We start from the raw sequence: 20,873 nt of genomic DNA, 5'->3' as shown, positions 1-20,873 counted from the left end.
CACTGAAAAGGTGCCTCTTGGCGCATTAGAGAGAGCATCCTTTCTGCCTTGAATAAGTCTACTTATTCTTATTTTTATTTTATTCTATACATTCTGACACATGCACCTTCTTAAAAAGTATACTTAATTGGATATGGGTCCTAATCTAGGTCTTCAGATGTAACAGAGGTTTATTAAATTGCCCAAGTTATTCACTACAGACCTCTCCCTCTCCTGAAATATTCTTCAAGTAAAAATAAGCAGAAGTGTCAGAATGTTCAAATGGCTTGAATGCTCATGCTCTAGTTCAACATATGACCCCAAATCCCACGCTATCAATTCCTGGGTGGCCAAATCTGTTGCTACGAAAATAAATCAAGGCTGGAAGTCTGACAAAGGAAAGTATTCTGCTTTTAGGTTTGCTCTTTTTTTTCTTTTTTCTTTTTTTAAAAAAAGAACCAACAGTTCTGCAGAAACTAAGCAATTCTGCAGTGATAGCCACCTATTCTCTTGCAGCACTAAGGATTTCAGAAAGAACATTTTAACTGTCTTGTTATTAAAAATACCAAAGGATTGATAATGCTTCTTTCCTTAATATTAATGATATTAACAAATACAAGTGGCATTCAAAGTCAACTTGGTCAACTTTCTTCTCAAGATTTTTAGCATTACGCTGCATCGTTGAGTTGATGTTTACTGGCCAAGTCACTATCCTTTCAAACTGAGGTTGCTCCCTTCATATTTATTCCTTGCACACAGTTGTTTACTTATAAGGCAAAGTGCTGAGGTAGCAACTCTTGTTAGGAACTGTGGAAGGTCATCCTGTTTCAGAGCTGAAAGTTTCAGGGTGGAGGACAGAAAACTTGTGTAAAATGAAGTTGGGCACTCTGCCAGACTATATTAAACTAAAATTAGAAAATAAGCAGTATGGAGACTCAGGCAGGAAACACCGCAGTCACAAAAGCAAATACTACTGGAGGAGCTGCAGACTTATGAAAGTTCTGATACAACCAATGGAAAGGGAGCCAAAGGGCTAACTGAAAACTTGCCTCAGTTAAGAGGATGTAGAGAAACAAAGAATGCAAAGACAAAAAGAAAATGCCCGGTCATGTTAGCAGAAATCATGTATTGACTGTAGGGTTATGTAGGGCCTGTAGGGTAGTCTGAGTCTAGAGTGCAAAAAAGTGCCATGGAGTCAGAAGTGTCTGATCATAACTCAAATGCACAAGCGGAGAAAAGTCCTACTGACGTGGCCAGAGGAGACGTTTCTCCAAAGCATCTGCAGAATATGAAGGAATATTAAGAAGTGTGTGTGGGGCTGGGTGAGACCTCAACATTAGCCTAAGGCAATATGAAAGCAAAATACTGATCTTAAGTCAAAAATGCCAAATAATACCCCGAGTCATTTTTTTTTACTGTTATACATAAGAGTGATATTTAGAATTAGAAGGAATGAGAATGCTTTCTTTGGTCCAGTGTAAGATTCTACCATGACCTCCAAAGCAGTGTTGATCTGCAGTGCACATCTGCCCCATCACACACAGCTGACATTGCCCATAAACTATTACTTCTCCAGGAAAAGGGATTGAGGATTGTCTGCCAGATGTCAAACCCCTTGTGAAATCAGCTCATTTTCAGTTATCTGCTGACCCTTCACTTGTGGATTCAGTAAAAACGATTCAGTAAGTGGCAAGAGCATCTTTTTCAGCACAGAATTAGCTAAGCAAGATCAGCCATAACTGTGTATGTGTGTTTTGTCTCTCAATTTTTTGCTACTATTGGCCTGTGTGAATGAATCACACACAAAGCTGCAGGTCACTGCCACAGTTAGCTGGAATGTTAACTCTCAGAATACCACCCCAGCTACTCAACGCTCTCTTTGTTCCCCTCCCTTCCGCCAACCTCTGCCTAATTTAATCAAGATTTTTAGGATCTATGGCAATGCTTACTTGGGTGTTCCGCATTCCACTGAAAATTACAGCCTCAGCTTCCAAATATTTAGGACAATACTTAAAAGTTTAGTTAGATATGCTGGCAACATTTTAAAGCCTCAATATAATCTCTAAACATAGAAACTGGGAGAGAAGAAGCTTGTCAATTCAAGATAACCATTTTAGTTATCAGTTGTCTACTGTGCTGCTAAAGGAGAAAGGTAAAAGGCCATTTTCTCTCATTTAGGTAGAGCTTCTCAACATGTTGTATTTAATCAGAGGATCTTTTTCTCAAGGATTCATCAATATGAACAGAGACACACAAAATTTTGGTTTAGTTCAGTTAGCTATTGTTTGCAGGGCCCATCAACTCTTCCCCCCACCCTGCACTCAGGGAAGAACTCAGGGAAGGTTGGGAAGTTCTTTAATATTCTGCTGAGAACTGGAGTAGGCTGGGCAAGGAAGCATGAGCAACTCCATAGTTCAGAGAAACTTACAACAGTTCATCACCAGATTCTCTACAATTCAAAGAACTTGGTGAAGGAAATCTGTGTGCATTGTTGGGTGTAGAGGAAAAGGCATGGGATGCTACTCTGGCTGTAGCTTTTGTTGGAAGGAAAATGATTTTCTCACTCAATCCTGTGCTCCTCCTCCTCCGTATGCGCCTTTCATACAGGCTGTAGGGCACTCATCTTTGATCAATCATCTTTTACAGCTCAATCCAATTCTGGATTGGTCTGCTGGATGAGGCAGGTTATGACAATGCAAGTTATTTCTGCTGTCATAAAATGGCTGGCAACAGAGCACACAGCGCTCCGTCGGCAGCCATTCTGTACACATCTCTATAAGTGCCACAGCTTCACTGATGGAGCCCACCATGACTGCCGGATCTAGCAGTGAGAGGGAAGGAACCAGGGGCAAGGAGGAGACAGAAAGGGGCAGATCTGGCAGCAATGGTGCACACCAGACCCTATCCCCTCCATTTCAAAACTCCCTGTCCCTTTGCTCTCTTTGAAAATGTATCACGAAAAGTTGGACAGCTTACTTGGAAGCAAGTTTAATTGTTTTATACTTATGTCCCACTTGCCCTTGGGTTGCTCCTGCACCGTTAGACACAGTGTGTACCTTTTTGGCACAACTTCATGGATGTGGCTGGCAGGGCATAAGACTGGCGCTTTAGTCCCTTTAAGTGTAGCATCTAAATCTGTCTATGCCTCCAGTTTCCTCACAAAAGTTTATGAAAAAAGTTCGGGTTTCAAAGGACTAAGAACAGCATCCCCGTTGCTTTGGCAACTGGGCATCATCACATCATATTGAGTACCAAACAAAAATCATCTCCTTTGTCAAGGTTATCAAGTGAATGCATCTCTCTGTACTGTGCAGTTTGGAGTTTGCTGTTCTCTCTTCCTCAACAGCCAGCTCTGTCAACTGTGTAACAACTGGATCATCCTACCCACCTTCTATTCTCAGCAGCGCAAGCTAACTTTGCACATAGTACACCATCGCCACAACAGGGATTCACAAGAAAGGTGGTGGCACTTGCCTGTGGAAGTCTGGATATGAAAAGCAATCACAGAGCAGTTAAGAACATAAGAACAGCCCTGCTGGATCAGGCCAGAGGCCCATCTAGTCCAGCTTCCTGTGTCTCACAGTGGCCCACCAAATGCCCCAGGGAGTTACACATATACAAGCTGATGGCCAAGGATAGGTGAATCTTTCACACTGAATTACAATATCCAGAGTGTCCTTTATCTGAGGAATTTCATTACAGTCTAGATTTCAGTGATGTACAGGGTGAACCAAAAGAAGGTGGACAGTAAATGATAACATTTATTTTGAGATTACATGTAGTTATATTTACTAATACAATTAAACATAATTTAATATATAACACAAATGCCATATTTATAATGAACACCATAGTTATAGTATAACCCTAACACAAACCCTATTCCACCTACTGTCCACCTACTTTTGGTTCACCCTGTATAATAATCTGGTGAATTTATCCTCAATTGTAACAAACTCACTCACCTCCATAATGGTGAAATCCTAGACTTCGAGTCTAAAAACTATGGCTTCCAAATGCTCCTCCTTGCTATCTTAAAATAGTGTCAGATCCCAACACCTTGACTCTCAGAAAGAAAACAAAATGTGAGGATGTCTTCAAGATGTAGCAATCTTCACTAGCTGTGAAATACTGGAAATAAAGTCCAGCAATCTGGCTTGCACAATTTCAAGGCCACTTATGACAGGTCCATTCTTCCTGCTTCAGTGATGCCCTTTTCCAAACCACTAAAAGAAACCTATTTGACATAGTTAGCTGGAGGCATCACAGTTGGATGTCTGACCTGGCACATACAGGCTGCTGTTGCTCATCCCTTAAATGACCTGAATCCAAACCAAGGCAAAAAAGGTTGGCAAAAGACAGGCAATGTGCTATAAAAAGAGACAACAGCACATACTATAAATACAGGGAAGGTGCATGGAAATACAGCATGATTATAATGGACAGTTCATTTTCCACACTAAAAAGAGCTGATTGTAGCAACTCCCAAAAACCACACACAGAAATTATCTTTCCAGAGTTATACCAGAGCTAATGTAAGCAGTGTAACCCTATCCTTGAGCTATATAGAAACTGACCTGGAGCAGTACACTTTCATCAGATCATTATATCTGAATTGGTATGGAGCAATGAGTACCATGTGTCAGGCCTGGTTTGATAATTTAAAAACAGGGCACTTTCTTTTTTACAAACAACATGGGTGAGTTCAGAGCCCTGTGTTCTTTGCTTAAAAGCTTACTGCTGGAAGCCAAGATATTCATGAGGGAAGTGGTCATCAAACCCAACTCCAGCCTAATTTCACTCATCTATCCCTGAAAACAGAATGGAGATAAGATATTAATGAGTAAACAGTGGTTTTAATCATATGCTCAGGAAAGCTACAATTGATCAACTTATTCCCTGTACTTATGGGAACAATTGATTTCCAGTTACAATTGATTCCCTGCAGTTATGGGAATCATACTGCAAGCTTTAGAACAGCATATTACAGCTCCAAGATACAAGTGGGACCTTGATATTCACTGATTTGACTCACCACTGATGCCCAGATCCACCTTTAAATGCTTTCTAACAAGGAAAAAAAACCAAAATCCAATTTCCTACCTTTGCACTGTTAAATAATTATAATTTCATTCCATTATTCACCCCATGGAATGACTGAATGTGGTATAGTGTCTACACCAATGCATTCTGGGTGACAGAGGAGCAAGAAACCTGGAAGTGGGTCCTTAAAGCTATTTTTCCACTGATTTGGTATCCACTGATTTTTTTTTATCCACTGGGGGTTCTGAAACTGAACTCCCGTGGATAAGGAGGCACAACCTATTCTTTCCACCCTTTGGAGTCAATTAAGAAGACCCCTTGAGGGGTCTTCCACCAATGGAGGCTGGCGAGAACAAGAGATTCTGTCTTTGGATTGTAGACCTCTTGTGGAAGTCCCCTTCTTTGGGGTCTTTTTCTACCTTTTAAACCTTTTTCTTGTTATTAGGCAGGTATTTGCTTAATATCTGTTGGACAGGCTGTCTCTGATTATTTAGTTGCTGTTCTGGCTGTGTCTTTGTTTTATTGATTAAATTTAATTGTGTGTTTCTTTTTGTTTTGTTCCTATTGTTTTAATTGATGTTTTACTGCTTGAGCATTTTTGGAGAAAGGGACTACAAATCATGAAACAAAATGCTGTGACAGTTACATACATATCTAACAAATGGAGCTTACAGAATACCGCGAGTACACAGAAGTCCATACAAGCATGCACTTGACCATGCTGAGAGGGAAATTGTGTATGCTTGCCTCTATTTTTTAATTCTTCCTATCTCCAATCTGTAAGCAGCAGCGCAGCAGGAAACAAAGGAGTCAGGGTTTTTTTTTCAAAAGGAAAAGTAGAAAGCACTATCAACCAACAGACTTAAGGAAAGGGATGGCACTATGGAGGATAGTTCCAGAGCTCTTTGGTGGGGGTGGAGCGGGAGGCAGGGGAAGGTTGTTCAGACATGCCCAAGGACAGCAATCCTACAATCTGGCAAATAATTACAAAAACAAGAAAAAAGAAAGTTCCAAGGGCTATCTTCAACAATGAAATTTTATAACAGAATTTGATCTTAGTACTGGATGTGCGCATGTGGAGGAAACAATGTCCTGGGAACAGAGATACTAGTTCGTTGAAGGATTCCAGTAAAGGAAATAGGGGCAGAGGCACTGAGATTAACTCAGCTTCCTCAACATCTATCTCTTAAACACTCCCTTAATATTTACCTTTCACCTTCAGTTGATAATGAACCTTAGGAGTCTATTTGTGTGTAAAAGTAAATAACAGAAATAAAAAAGCAGGCAATATAAACAGATGTCAGTTCTCAAATTTCTCTTTTGTGACTCACTGTATTCTGTAGCTTTCGAGCATTAAAAAGAAGTTTTGCTCTCGCTCCCCCCCCCATTTTATCCAGAAGTTTTCAGTCTCTGTTTCATATTCAGTAGAACACAAATAGTTTAATGGACAGTGCAGCCTGTTTCTTTGTGCTCAAACATGACAAAATCTGTTTGCTCCAGGGACAACTCTGCTCTACTACAACAGTTAAGGGATTATGATGACAGAGGTGACCAATTGTAAGGGCCTCTTCCCAAAAGCACCCATGTATGTGAACATCACCACTAAGAAGAATCCTGCTAAAAATATAATGGCAACACCACACAGATGAAATCATAGTCCAAGAAATAACAGGAAAGCTGGAAAGCGGGAGAGGAATCCAAGAAGTACACTTCTTTTTACAACTCTGTTCTTCTAAACAGTAAAAATGGTTAAACACAACAACGTTTAAAAGAGCACACTCAAAGCCATAACAGAGAGAAATCAAAAGATACCGCTGCCTGAATGGCCCCTCCTGATCAAGGAATTGAGTCAGATAGAGGTTAAAGGAGAAGATGTTTCAGACCTCATTGATAAATTAAAGATCAGTAAGTCACTGGGCCCGGATGGCATCAACCCTACAGTTATTAAGGAATTGAAGAATGAAGTTGCTGATCTCTTAACTAAAATATGCAACTTGTCCATCAGAATGGCCACAGTGCCAGGGGATGGGAGGATAGCAAATGTCACGCCTATCTTTAAAAAGGGAAAGAGGGGGGGCCCGGGAAACTATAGGCTGGTCAGCCTAACATCTATACCGGGTAAGATGGTGGAATGCCTCATCAAAGACAGAACCTCAAAACACATAGGTGAACAAGCCTTGCTGAGGGAGAATCAGCATGGCTTCTGTAAGGGTAAGTCTTGCCTCACGAACCTTATAGAATTCTTTGAAAAGGTCAGCAGGCATGTGGATGCTGAAAAACCCGTGGACATTATATATCTGGACTTTCAGAAGGCGTTCGACATGGTCCCTCACCAAAGGCTACTGAAAAAGTTCCACAGTCAGGGAATTAGAGGGCAGGTCCTCTCATGAACTGAGACCTGGTTGAAGACCAGGAAACAGAGTGGGTGTCAATGGGCAATTTTCACAATGGAGAGAGGTGAAAAGCGGTGTGCCCCAAGGATCTGCCCTGGGACCAGTGCTCTTCAACCTCTTCATAAATGACCTGGAGACAGGTGAGGTGGCTAAGTTTGTAGATGACACCAAACTTTTCCAACTGGTGAAGACCAGAAGTGATTGTGAGGAGCTCCAGAAGGATCTCTCCAAACTGGCAGAATGGGCAGCAAAATGGCAGATGCATTTCAATGTAAGTAAGCGTAAAGTCATGCACATTGGGGCAAAAAATCAACACATATAGGCTAATGGGTTCTGAGCTATCTGTGACAGATGGGGAGAGAGATCTTGGGGTGGTGGTGGACAGGTCGATGAAAGTGTCGACCCAATGTGCGGCGGCAGTAAAGAAGGCTAATTCTATGCTTGGGATCATTAGAAAAGGTATTGAGAACAAAACGGCTAATATTATAGTGCCATTGTACAAATCTATGGTAAGGCCACACCTGGAGTATTGAGTCCAGTTCTGATCGCCACATCTCAAAAAGGATATAGTGGAAATGGAAAAGGAGCAAAAGAGGGCAACTAAGATGATTGCTGGGCTGGGGCACCTTCCTTATGAGGAAAGGCTATGGCATTTGGGCCTCTTCAGCCTAGAAAAGAGGCACCTGAGGGGGGACATGATTAAGACATACAAAATTACGCATGGGAAGGATAAGGTGGATAGAGAGATGCTCTTTACACTCTCACATAACACCAGAACCAGGGGACAACCACTAAAATTGAGTGTTGGGAGAGTTAGGACAGACAAAAGAAAATATTTCTTTACTCAGCATGTGGTCAGTCTGTGGAACTCCTTGCCACAGGATGTGGTGACAGCATCTGGCCTGGATGCCTTTAAAAGGGGATTGGACAAGTTTCTGGAGGAAAAATCCATTATGGGTTACAAGCCATGATGTGTATGTGCAACCTCCTGATTTTAGAAATGGGCTATGTCAGAATGCCTATGCAAAGGAGGGCACCAGGATGCAGGTCTCTTGTTATCAGGTGTGCTCCCTGGGGCATTTGGTGGGGCTGCTGTGAGATACAGGAAGCTGGACTAGATGGACCTATGGCCTGATCCAGTGGGGCTCTTCTTATGTTCTTATGTTCTAGAACGCTTTTATTGATGTGCTAGCTGTCCTAAAGAAGGGAATAGTTTGGCTTCTTTTAAATGTGGCAAAGTGCTCAAACATAGACCCAGTTGTATGCTGGAATGGTACAGTCTAGGGTAGCAAGTTGCACTGCATATCTGAACATGCAGGTTAGCTCCTAGTCCTCCTACGTAGTGTGCTTCTGCTACTAATGTGGTCCTCTAGTCTTCAATGAAAATCATTCAGTTCTATGACAGTGGCCAATTTCTCTAAAAATTGTAAAATCTGAACTGTTAAATCCATAGTTGTCTATTTAACAACTTCACTGAGCTTCCTGCTGTCTTTGGATATGTAAATGCCCTTTCTTCGCTTATCCAGCAAGATGGCAGGCATATGTGAATGCCATGATTAAGAAATATTTAAAACATCCAAGGAGAAAGAGAGTCTTATTTGGAATTGAAATGCCCCCAATAAAAGCAATGGACACACATTTATTTTTAATGAATCTGAATGCAACCTTAAATGCAAAGAATTCTAGAGTCTGAGGAATTTACTGAGGAATTTAAAGAGGGCGCTATGTCTGTCTTTTAAAATTTGCAATACTGTATGGCAAACCATCAGATTTTATCAAACTTTGAATGTTCAACATCATTTTCCTTTGAGAACAGTGACACCTCTTCTGCTCAGGCAAAAATGTTAATCTAATGCAAAAGGATTTAAGACATGATTCCCAAACTGTGAGCCAGCCATGGAAACCAGCCAGGGGAGCCGTGGAATAACTGCTAAATCCAATCACTCTATCCAATGTATAGGATTATTGCCCTGATGGGGAGCCAATGGCCCAGTGGGTCAAGGGAGCAGCCAGTTGAAAAAGTTTGGGAACCACTAGTGTAAGGGGATCTAAATAAAACCCAGATTGACATTTCTGACAAAACGTAAACTTTTTCTAATTTATAATTAATAATTATAATTAAAAAGTTTCTTTTGATTTGTCTCTCTCTCTTGTACAGTGCATGCCTTTACATAAGAACAGCCCCACCGGATCAGGCCATAGGTCCATCTAGTCCAGCTTCCTGTATCTCACAGCAGCCCTACCAAATGCCCCAGGGAGCACACCAGATAACAAGAGACCTGCATCCTGGTGCCCTCCTTTGCATAGGCATTCTGACATAGCCCATTTCTAAAATCAGGAGGTTGCACATACACATCATGGCTTGTAACCCAGAATGGATTTTTCCTCCAGAAACTTGTCCAATCCCCTTTTAAAGGCATCCAGGACAGATGCTGTCACCATATCCTGTGGCAATGAGTTCCACAGACCGACCACACGCTGAGTAAAGAAATATTTTCTTTTGTCTGTCCTAACCCGCCCAACACTCAATTTTAGTGGATGTCCCCTGGTTTTGGTATTATGTGAGAGTGTAAAGAGCATCTCCCTATCCACTCTGTCCATCCCCTGCATAATTTTGTATGTCTCAATCATGTCCCCCCTCAGGCGTCTCTTTTCTAGGCTGAAGAGGCACAAATGCCGTAGCCTTTCCTCATAAGGAAGGTGCCCCAGCCCCGTAATCATATTAGTCGCTCTCTTTTGCATCTTTTCCATTTCCACTATGTCTTTTTTGAGATGCGGCGACCAGAACTGGACACAATACTCCAGGTGTGGCCTTACCATAGATTTGTACAACGGCATTATAATATTAGCTGTTTTGTTCTCAATACCCTTTCTAATGATCCCAAGCATAGAATTGGCCTTCTTCACTGCCGCCGCACATTGGGTCGACACTTTCATTGACCTGTCCACCACCACCCCAAGATCTCTCTCCTGATCTGTCACAGACAGCTCAGAACCCATCAGCCTATATCTAAAGTTTTGATTTTTTGCCCCAATGTGCATGACTTTACACTTACTGACACTGAAGCGCATCTGCCATTTTGCTGCCCATTCTGCCTGTCTAGAGAGATCCTTCTGGAGCTCCTCACAATCACTTCTGGTCTTCACCACTCGGAAAAGTTCGGTGTCATCTGCAAACTTAGCCACCTCACTGCTCAACCCTGTCTCCAGGTCATTTATGAAGAGGTTGAAAAGCACCGGTCCCAGGACAGATCCTTGGGGCACACTGCTTTTCACCTCTCTCCATTGTGAAAATTGCCCATTGACACCCACTCTCTGCTTCCTGGCCTGGTTCCTGGTCTCTGCTTCCTGGCCTCTGCTTGGTTCTAGCTTAGTCTTCTTTGCAGCATTCTAGTGTTTCTCAGTGCAGAAAGGGTCTTTTAAAATGTGTGGGAACATGCAACTTTCTTTAGTCATTTTGCAAAAGTAAAGTAGTGGAAGCACTGTAACATGAGACACTTTAGAACATATAGCCTTAACTTCAAGCAGAACCAGCCAAGAATGACCTAATCTACTTTCGCATACATCTTCCTTTGCCCCTTGTGATATGCCCACAAGACCAATCCTAGACAATCCTAGACAAAACCAATCCTAGACAAAACATTTACAAATTCCATTACAAGTCAAAACCACGCATAAAGCCAGAATTCTACAGAATAAGCAATTTGCACAGAATCTTAGGACGTGGCTCCAATGTCCCAAAACCAAACAGTTCAGCACCAAAAAACTGAAATCATAACACATATTCTGATGTAGAAGTTACATGAACCTGTATACTAGTGCATAGTGATAAATCCTTTCTTCCAAAACAAGAAAATCATTGGTTTCCATTTTAACAGCCCAATCCTACCTAAATATTTGTATGGCGATGTAACATTGATGTGGGTTATGTCTATATCCTGCCGGGGGGAGGGGAGTGGCTGCTGGAGGTCACCTTGGACTAAGAGAATATTTGTCCTTTTGCACCTGGGTAAGCTCCAACAGCTGCAACAAGTCAATTTGGAGCTGTTCCATTGATATTGCTGGTGCAAGTCTGTGTTGATTTGTGCAGGCAGATCAGGCCGGGAAAGGAGGTTCATGTATGGCATGTAACAGCACAGGCTACCCTGCCCCTTCCCAGGCCCAATTTACCCACCATCGCTCCCACTGCCCCCCCCCCCAATTTTCATCCTGCCTTTGCACTGGACTTATCTTCTCTGATGGGTCTCTGTCACTCCACAGACAGCAGCAGGAAGGCTCTGGCCTTCTTGCAGGCAGGCCTGGGTCATGCGCTGTCACAAAGCATTTTATGATGCTTTTGCAATAGTGTGTGTCTGCAGTATATGCATTCTGCAGGCGCAAGATGTCATTAGGATTGGGCCATAAATCTCAGTTTTGTCCCTCCCTCATTGTCTCGAACCACTAGCCAGGGAAGCACTTGTCTCTGCCCCAGAAGGTAGCAACACTATCCCCAGGGTCACACCACTGTCAGGTATGGGAGGAAAGTTTTTTACTCACCAGGCTCCAGTGCTATCATCCTGGGGGTTCTGGAGGGGCACGATTCAAGAAGGCTCCGCAGGGCTCCCTGAGTCTCCAAACATGTTAAAAATAGGGGAAAGGGGCACTTCTAGTTTTGTGATGAAACTGGAAGTACCCTTTTTCCTTATTTTTAACATGTTTTGGTGGCATGGGGAGCCCTGCGTTGGGCTCCCTGGACCCCCTCCCCCAAAACCTCCAAGATGATGGCGCTGGAGGCTGGTGAGTAAAAAAAACAACACTCCGATCCCCAGCAGCAGAGTGATCCTGGGGATTGTGTTGCTGCCATAGCCCTTCCCCAGCATATACTTAGGAGTTTGGGAAGCACTGATCTAAGATGTTTCAGGACCATACTAATCCTCAATTACCATAATATAGCGCTGTTTCTAGTGGTTAAACAAACCTTCTAAGGGAAGACTATGGTAGGGCAGTAAACAGCTCTTGGAGCCAGTGAGAAATGTTAGTGACACACTGTGTCTCAAACACCCCTCAAATGTTGGCTTTGGCAGTAAACCCAACTTCCCTTATCAGCAACAATACTTTTGAAGTGATTGGCAACCTTCCATCTGTTTCTCAAACAAATAAGACCCTTCCTCGTATCGCAGTCTTGAAAAAAAAGATCTCTTCAACATGAGATACGAAGAGAAAAACTTAATTAGATTAAGTGAGACCAGACTGCAAACATTTTGCAACAGCAACTGAACTTGACAGAGTGGGCTGAGAACTACAGACATCTGAAAAGCTTCAGGAGGCCCAAACACAATCGCTTCTGGAAGTTTGGCAGTTAATCATATTAAAGGAAAACATGCCAGAGCCTGACAGACAGTATGCCTGCACCATTCTTGTAACACCTTTCCCTCAAAACCAGAAATATCTTGCAGTAAAAGGCAAGAGATTTGTTGCAGCCTGCACAGCTCCCACTGGAAGGCTAGGACAGGCTGTCTACTTACACACACACACACACACACACACACACACGCTTACTTTTCACAGAAAGTTACAGCTGCTCTTTACAGCTAATTGCATAAAAACACGGGATCCCTCCTTATGAAATCTATTGCTGTGCCGGGATTCACAGATAATTGCTGTGACAGGATGCATCCTTCCTCTCTCTGAGATAAGGACTAGAGGCTGTGACTGTGCCTCATGCAGACCTTATCACGTCCATACAGGCCCACATAGCCAGAAGGCTAGATTACAGGAACAGGCTAGTCTTCAAACTATGCTTGAAAACGGCTTTGCTTCATCTGGTGCAGAATGCAGCTGCTCATCTGTTGAGTGAAATGAATACTCCGCAGCTTATCATGACCAAGATCCAAATCTAGCTCTATATTTCTGGAAACAATCCACATATGATTGGAATCAGTTTTGAACAACAATCAGCTTTTGGAACCCGGCAGAAGGAATGCAACAACCAAAGTTCCCCTTCTCAAGCAATGCATCTTCTAAACCAGCCATAAAAATGGCAAGACTGTGTATTTATTTGTGCATGGATATTCATGCACATAAATTCAACTTTAACTCTTTATACATTTCACCGTGATCGATACACAGTTTTTTTTCACCAAGTTACACCTGAAGCAACTTACAAAACACCCTCCCCCCTTTTGTGCTACCCTTTGAAAATAAGGATTGAATGTAGGCCAACAGGTGCATCGCTGGGGGGCATATTCTCCTGCCACAGATACCCTCATGGGTTAATTTGGATAACTTCTAAACAAGGCTAAATTTCATTATCTAGCACAGCATTTCTCAAAGTTTGTTCCTAGGAGCCTTGCTGTTCCCTGAGAACCTGTTCAGGGGCTCCATGACCACATCATAAATGGACACTATCTGCTTGGTGCTGCACCATTCTGTGCATGCACTGGCACTCAGGGGTCCCCTGAAGCTCTATGCATGCAGCAGTGGCAGGGCTCTCTGAGACTCTGTTTAGGGCTGTTAAGAGCTCCAGAGACAAAACTTTAAGAGCCACTGATCTAGCAAAAGGAGTTAAACAGAAGGGGATGGGAAATCACATGCGTATGTGATGGAAGATTGGCAAGTAAGACTGTTATATAAAGTTTGGGGGCTCATGTGCTAGGATAATACAAGCATTTGTTTAGCTGTGAAGCAGAAAACATTGAGGATAAATAATACAGTCTAGTGGAACTGGCCACAACAATTTGTGCCTAATATCAGAAAATATTAGTTGTTTCTTTAAATTTGTATATCTTTCCAAGAAATAAGTATTCACCATAGCCAATACAAAAAAAATCATAAAACCAATATAAAACAAACACAATTACAAAATACACAATGGCAACCCAGTTAAAAATTGCCAAATAAAAGTAGCTACACACGTAACCTCTCTACCAAAAAGGGCCGTGTTAGTCATATGTGGTGAGGATTCATTCACACTACATTCAGGTCTGAAAAAGCAGCACTAGGTCTACGCAGCTTTAGACCTCATCATCAACATTCTACATCATCAATATGCATGGCACTTAACAACAGAAGACTGGTTCACAGTCTGATTCACAATCTAGAGCAGCAGACCTCAAACCGCAGCCCACGGTGCACCCAGTAATTGTGTCTGGGCATCGCGTGGCAATGCCGGAGCCTTACTGTTGTGGCACAAAGCGACCTGTTTTCACACGGTGACTTTGCAGAGACTTGCACCAGGCAGCTGCTTCTGCTGCCGACTGCCTCAGGAAGCTCCACAGCCCGATTTCCTGGCAGAAGTGGCTACCTGGTGCAAGGTTCTTCAAAATTACAGTGTGAAAACAGGTTGCTTTGTGCTAGAATGGTAAGGCTCTGGCACCAACGCGCCACACCCAGATGTGATTGTTGGGCACACAGGAGCCAATCTGTTTGGGAGTTTGGGAGCCTCGATCTAGAGCAGTGATTTTCAACCTTTTTCATCTCACTGCACACTGACAAGTCACTAAAATTGTCTAGGTACACCATCTGTTTTTTGACAATTGGCAATTGACACCACACTGACAGCAGGGGCTTGCTGCTTACCCAGTGGCCCTACTAACAAGTGATCTTTCCCCAAACTCCCGTGGAACACCAGTGTGCCACAGAACAGTGGTTGAAAATGGCTAATCTAGAGAGACACACAAAGGAGATTACAGAGGACGGTTGCAAGTGTAAATGGTGAAGACTATGCAATTACTGTATTACATGTACACAAACATTGGCTTATTTGAAGTAAGGTAAGTAACTAGATGGGTAGGTTTCACAAAAAGATGGGTTCTGAGGAAGAATTTAAAGGAATTAAGAGAGGTAGTCTATGACAAAGTTCTAAGCATAAAGCACAGTAAGGAAGTAGGGCTAAAGGCTGTTCTGTAAGAGCTCCAACCCAAAGCTACATGTATGGATGCAGCATTAAGATCTATTTTCTGCTGAGGCACAGATAGTTGCAATTTGCTAGAAACAGCTATTTGTTGAATAAGAGATTTGGCTCCTTCCAAGTAGCCACAGTATCAACAATTAATATTTTTATTTGAAGTTACCACTCAGTGGCAATTGCACTGCATTTTTATTTAGCAGGAGGAATCACTTATGCATAACTAAGGTTTTAAAAACTGCTTATGCTCTGTGCTTGAAATATGCAAATTAAAGGGTTTTTATAAGTTAGAAGCGTATAGTTCTTTACATTTCTAATTCAATTTTAATCTAATTCTTAAAGAATTATGTATCAACTGTCCTATTCAACTTGAAACAATAGCTTAATGGGTGGTTGAAAAACTAATTGCTTTTAGATATCTGGAAAGAGGTATAGTGACACATACCATTACACACATGAAAAGAGCACGTTATCAACAGCACTCTTTCATTTCATAATTCTGGGAGTTAACTAGCAAACAGCCAACCTGTTCGACAAATCCTCTCCTTAAGTGCTTTGATATTTGGCCTTTATCAGTAGTCTTCTGGTAGTTCACACTTGTCAGGTTGATTGGGATACAGGAAATCAAGGGAGTTTTCCAGCAAAGAGCACAATCAGCAGTGGCTCTGGCTTTAGTCACACATTATTTCCATTTCACATATCACATGTCAGTCCAAGAAAGATTCCCCGGAAGGGACTGATACAAAGAATTATGCGCTGGTGACATATAACAAGCATAAAGAGAGAGCTGAGAAACTGTCCTGGCATTCAACCAACTTGGCAAATCTGTTATCTAGATACTAAATCCATAAAGTTTATTTCCAGCAACAGCTCCTGTCCATATAAACTTTTGGGGGGAAAAATCCACTCAGTTGCTCAAGAACAAGGCAAAGATTTATTTTGACTACTTTAAAAATATCTATATAGTACTGATTTCTTTTTCCATGCTAAAACTACTTAATTACTATACCTCTCCTTTCACGCTGAACTATTAGTTTCCTTTTGTCTGCTGCCTTATGCTTCTTTTCTTTCTTTTATTTTTTTTTTAAAGGAGGGCATGATTCTCCCAAGCTCCCTTTCCACCAGATCTGATTTCATATAGGTGGAGCCCTTAGACCAGGGTTTTTCAGACTGGAGTGTCTTTTCAGGCTGGGACGCCCCAGCCTGTGGGCCCTGGCCACATTCACCTTAAGGGGTGGGGGTAGCCTGGAGGCAGGGAGGAATCATCGGTGTGATCTCCAGGTCGTGCTACTCAGGAGGCTGCAGGGGCTTGGCTGCACATACCTGAGCCGCCTGCAGCCTCCCAGGCTGCATGACCTTCTGCAAGGCTGCACGACCCTGTGCGACCTTCTGCAGGGCTCCCTGCAGTTTTGAAAGCGAAAGCAGAGCGATCGCACTCCGCCTCCAATAAAGCGGAGCGCGATCGCTCCACTTTCACTTCTGAGGCTGTGCAGAGCCCTGCAGAAGGTCACGCAGGACTCCCTGCACCCCTGGGAGGCTGCAGGAGGCTCAGGTACTTGCAGCCAAACCCCTGCAGCCCCCCTGAGCGGTACAATCCTGGGGATCGCACTGCTGCCTTCCCCCCCGCCCCTGCTGTCTCCCTGTCACCCCCACAAGAACTTAGAGCAGCTCGAACTCTCCAAGAGAGTTTAAAACCACTGCCTTAGACCAGTGTTATTCAAACTGTGGGGCGGGACCCACTAGGTGGGTTGCCAACCAATTTTAGGTGGGTTCCCATTCATTTCAATATTTTATTTTTAATACAGTAGACTTGATGCTACCATGGTATGTGACTGCATTTGGGAAAATGTTACAGATCTGTACTTTTAACAAGCTATTATGTATATTCTTTTAACAATGATAGTAAATGGGACTTACTCCTGCGTAAGTGTGGGCAGAATTGCTAAAAATTTTCCTCCTTGATGATGTCACTTCCGGTCATAGCATCATTTCCAGTGGGTCCTGACAAATTCTCATTGTAAAAAGTGGGTCCTGGTGCTAAATGTGTGAGAACCACTGCTTTAGACTGTGTGCAGTGCATGTACAAGTATAGCCACAGCACCTCTATAGTAACTGAGGAAGATCATGAAGACACAAACTAGAATCATTAATGGCCTAGACAAGGCATGAAGCAGCTCCATCACTGCTTCGCAGCAATAGATGGTTAGCACACTGGCCCTTCTTAGTTGCTGACCAGCAGTGATTTCCAGCAGTCCTGGAAAACACATAATTACACAAGCAGTGGCTTCCAGAAAGGTCCACATGGCCTTAAATATTTTAAATAAGAAAGGTTTTTTAAAATGCAATAAAACGTAGAGCGATAGCATGTTTACTCAAACGTCCATTCCACAAATTTCAATAGAATTTACTCCCAAGTCAGTTTATGCACAATCTATGCAAAAGTTTAGCAAAACTAATTCTAAAATGCAATATTTATGGCCAACAAGTATAAATGCTATCAAAGAAGGAGTGCTTCCAAAGATAGATACACAATCAAGGCTGATGAAACATGCTGGTGCAAGAGTAGTTAAATACCATATATCAACCCGTGATGGTCAAACAATTGAAATTAACTAACAAGTGAAAAAGTTATTTCAAGCCACAGGAATTTGTTAGATTAAAACACCTATAGGCTTCTTAAATTTGTTAACCAACTTGTTTTTCAGGTTGCTTTCAGCATACACTGTAGAAGGATTACTTACTTTCCACAAGGATTAAGGGAATTAAAGGGTGCCTACTACTCAATAATACTATGTAAGTACTTAATCAACTGTAATTTAATTAGTGAAAGTTTTAGAAGGTCAAACAAAGGTTTTACTTTCACATTACACAGGGGGAAAAGAGTCATGCCACCTCTGCTTCAGAAATGCCACACAAACACAGACATCTTGGGAAGCTCAATGAGAACACAAGCCTGAAGGATGTCATTCATAACTGAACCTTTCAGCTAGGATTACATGCCCCATGGTATGGAGTACTGCAATGTCATTAACAATCAGGGATGCACACAAAGATATTCAGACAGCATATACTCACTGCCACTTTTACGCTTAGCCCTGAGGAGTTTTAAAAAGCAACCACACTTGTCCCTACTTGTGCCTGACCTGATCAAGTTAGTATAAGCAACCCAACTACTGTCCATATGTACTTATATAGGAAGGGAATTGCTTTGAAGGAAATGAACAATCTGTTTGCGGCTTTTAAATGTTCAATATCATTGGAGCAATCTTTACACTTTTGGGATTCTGCAAACCCAAAGGGAAAACCCTGTGCCGAATTAGGGGTGGAGTGTGGCAGAAGGGGCTTAGTTGGACTCTTAAGGAATGTGCTCAGGGATACGCCCTAACCCAAGCAATGGTGTAAAAGCAATGCTAGTTAAAAAAGACCCCCCACCCCCCAAAAAAAAACCACATTCCAGCTTTGCAGTCAATCATGTCATAACAAGGAACAAAAATCCCAGCCAGGGAACATACTGTAGATGTCATGCTACTGGCAGGAGGCCTCAAAGCCCCTAAGCAAGACCACCTCAATGTACTTGTTGCATGAGTCTCTGAGGAATCCCTCACTGTTGGTGGGGAAAACAGATGAGCGGTCCACGGCTGACACTGGTGTGTCCCACTGGTGGAGTATTTAGCTTTCCCATGATCTCAGTCTGGAGAATATAAACCTTGGAAGCTGAACTGGGGATTGCTGTGCCCCTGGTGGGGGAGGTTTACTCCCTTTTCATTAGCCTCGCCAAAAAAAATAAATAAATAAAGGGAGCTACAGTGGATGAGCTGTTGAACCCTTGGGCTTCGGGCAGGTGGTGTTCTCTTTCTCTTCCTTCCCTAGAGAAGCTCCAAGTCTCTGATAACTCTGATAACTAGGAGGAAACAGTCAGTAGCCCTGCTGATTCTCCTTCTGTTCCTCTTCTGGCAGCTCCGCTTCTTCCATGGAGGACTGGTTGCCAGAGTTCTGGTTAGTGTTTGAGAATGGCTGTCCACCCATAGCAGTGGAGAGTAGCAATGAAGTCAGGGAGATTCCAATCCCTTGCCCTTACTTCTCTGATGGCCTGGTTTGCAGCACTGGGACCACTCTTGTGTTTGCATCTGAGTACATGAACCCTGTGAGACAGGGTTTTGCCTGGGTTGTGGTTATCTGATTAGAAGTTTGCAGTTTTCTCAGTGGCAGTGAAGACACTTTTTGAACAAATTATAGTTTCCAAATTGTTCTTCTGAGGTAGTCCTACATATAAAGCAGGACAGTGGTCTAATCCAGATGTGATATGGGCATGAACAACAGTAACCAGGTCACATTTTCATGTGTGTTATTCCCAGTGTTGGGAACGCGAGTCCAAGTCACTGACTCGAGTTGCGAAAATGCGTGATTTTTGCTGACTCAGCGACTCATGAGTCTCACACATGGAAGACTCTGAAAAAGACTTCAATCAGGGCCTCCCTGACTCGGCACTCATTCACATACGTGCTGACTTGAGTCTGCCTGCGTCTGGGGCTGCCTGCTCATTGTTTTCACCACATGGAAAACCTCATGGGACAAGCATTCCAACAGGAAGCAGCAGGGAGTTCCAGCTGGGAGAGGGTTAATGTAAGCAGGAGCAGGGAGGTAGGACTAGGGTCTCTTTTCCTGTCTGATAGGAAGGAAAGAACAGATGATCAATGGACAAAGGATGGGCATTCTGATATTTCCATTGGCTGAGGGAAGGCAGTAGGAGCAACTCTCATTGAATGAATGGCTTCAGTGGGAATACTTGTGCGCAGAGCTGCCAAGAATTGGGTCATCCTATAAAGCCTCCCAGCTGCTGTTTGTGACCCTCCTCCCTCTCACCATTTCTGTGCCGGCTCTCACTCAGTCCCTCCCACCCTGTTACAGATGGAAGGGCGCAGCAGGGGAGTGAGTAAACAGAACTCTAAGACGGACAACAGACCCCAGCAGCAGCCGTGTTTTTCCCTCGGCTGGCTTTTTAAAGGGGGCGACTCAGCCCAGGGAGAGAGAGAGCAGAGGAGCAACCACACTTTGCAGATATTGCTCTATTATGATTTGGTTATGCTACTGTAGAGTGATCCTAAAGCTCTGCTCTCACACACATACTGTGTGGAAGCCGAATACTGATGGAATGGGGAAAGGAGTGTCAAGACTGCAGCTGCTAAGACCTCCCCAGCCATCTATAGTAACTCTCTCTTGCCCAACACACTCTTGTAGTTAGTGCTAGGTGCATGCCAGGAGGAGACTGTGGCCCAGAAGAGTTTCATGGTATGGTATTCTGCTTGGGTTACTGGGATGGAAGCACTATGTCTGGCAGGCCTTTAGGGGAAAGGCCAGATTTTAGTTCTAAGGAGAAAACTGTGTCGTCGTCGTCCCCCCAAAGGCTGGTTAGCTTAGGAGAAGCCTTGCCTTTGGGGGAAAGGCAGGAGGTCTGGTCTAGAGGGTTGAGCCTCCATTTGCCTGAAGATAACATCCAAAGGTCACCAGTTCGGGGCCACCGGCACCATGCGACCTTGAAGCAGCTGACAAGCTGTGCCGAGCTATTCCATCTG

General features: G+C 43.1%; 1 protein-coding gene across 3 annotated transcripts in view; it reads right to left on the bottom strand.

Annotated features, from left to right (window-relative positions):
- SRGAP2 (SLIT-ROBO Rho GTPase activating protein 2) overlaps window positions 1-20,873 on the bottom strand; it is a 226,607-nt gene that overhangs the window by 96,175 nt on the left and 109,559 nt on the right. The window lies entirely within an intron of this gene.

Source organism: Tiliqua scincoides, chromosome 4 (assembly GCF_035046505.1).
Source record: "Tiliqua scincoides isolate rTilSci1 chromosome 4, rTilSci1.hap2, whole genome shotgun sequence".
Taxonomy (NCBI): domain Eukaryota; kingdom Metazoa; phylum Chordata; class Lepidosauria; order Squamata; family Scincidae; genus Tiliqua; species Tiliqua scincoides.
The sequence above is the reverse complement of the archived record's forward strand: the minus strand, read 5'-3'. Positions and strand labels throughout refer to the sequence as shown.